The following is a 1,354-nucleotide window of genomic DNA, read 5'->3' as shown; positions in this document are numbered from 1 at the left end:
AACCTTGGGCTATAGCCTTGTGTATTTTTCAAATTTTGGCAAATTTTTTAAATGGCCGTAACTCTAAAAATTCAAGTCAGATTCAGCTCAAACTTTCTACACAGCATAAGGACATCAATACGTATCAGAAAATTTAATAAAAATTGTGAGTGATTTTTTAGCCATTTTTTGGAAAAACCATGGGCTATAGCCTTGTGTATTTTTCAAATTTTGGCTTTTTAAAATAACCGTAACACAAAAAATTTAATTCGGAATCAGCTCAAACTTTCTACACAGCATAAGGACATCAATATGTATCAGAAAATGTAATAAAAATTGAAGGTGATATTTTAGCTATTTTTCAGAAAAAACTTTGGTCTATAGCCTTGTGTATTTTTAATTTTGGCAAATTTTTTAAAATGGCCATAACACAAAAACTTTAATTCGGAATCAGCTCAAACTTTCTACAAAGCATAAGGACATCAATATCTATCAGGAAATGTAATAAAAATTGAGGGTGATATTTTAGCCATTTTTCGGAAAAACCTAAGGCTAAGGACTGTGCATGGGGCATTAATTAGGATACACACAATCCCGTCCTCAGTGAGAGTGAACAGCAGTGGCCATTTAAAAGGGACATCGTTCAACTTACCGACATATTATGGAAGAGTATCGTCATACTGGAAGGACTCCATGTTTGGTTCTATACTGAAGACTGAAGAGAGAGCCAGAGATTGTTGCTGAGATGAGGAGGAGGAGTGAAGAGTGAGGTGTATTAAAGAACTGTCATTAGCTAGTGGAATGACGTCACCTTTATGAGAACCAAGTACTGTTAGTGTATCAAGACTGGAGCCTATTAATTGAGAGGAGAGAGGAAAATAATTAATAACTAATATGAATCATTGATATTGATGGGAAGGAACTTTAAAAATTGTAAGAAATCCAAATTGAATCGGAAATAGCTCAAACTTTCTATGCAACACAATACATCAGAAAAATTTTGAAAATGCTGCATCATCTCCTTTGATTAAATTTCCTGTACTTGTAGTACAGAGACTTTGGCCCAATTTTTTGAACAACTTTAAAATTTTTTTTTAAATCCAAATTTAATTGGAACTAATCTGGTCCCTCCTCTTCGTTGCGCAGTGGCGCAACGAAGAGGCAGGGCCAGACAAAATGGGAACATGCTCAGTCTTTGATTGGATTCATCTCAGACTTCTATGCAACATAAGTACATGTCAAGCTGGTAAAACTATTCTCTCTCATAAGCGTAGGAATGATTTAAAAGTTGGGGGGGGGGGCTCAACATTAAAAAGCATGACTTAGCATGTGAACAGGGGGGGGGGGCTAAGCCCTTCTTGCTGAAAAGTTGGGG

Source organism: Amphimedon queenslandica, unplaced genomic scaffold, assembly GCF_000090795.2.
Source record: "Amphimedon queenslandica unplaced genomic scaffold, v1.1 AMPQUscaffold_13024, whole genome shotgun sequence".
Lineage (NCBI taxonomy): Eukaryota > Metazoa > Porifera > Demospongiae > Haplosclerida > Niphatidae > Amphimedon > Amphimedon queenslandica.
This window is presented reverse-complemented; position numbering follows the sequence as displayed.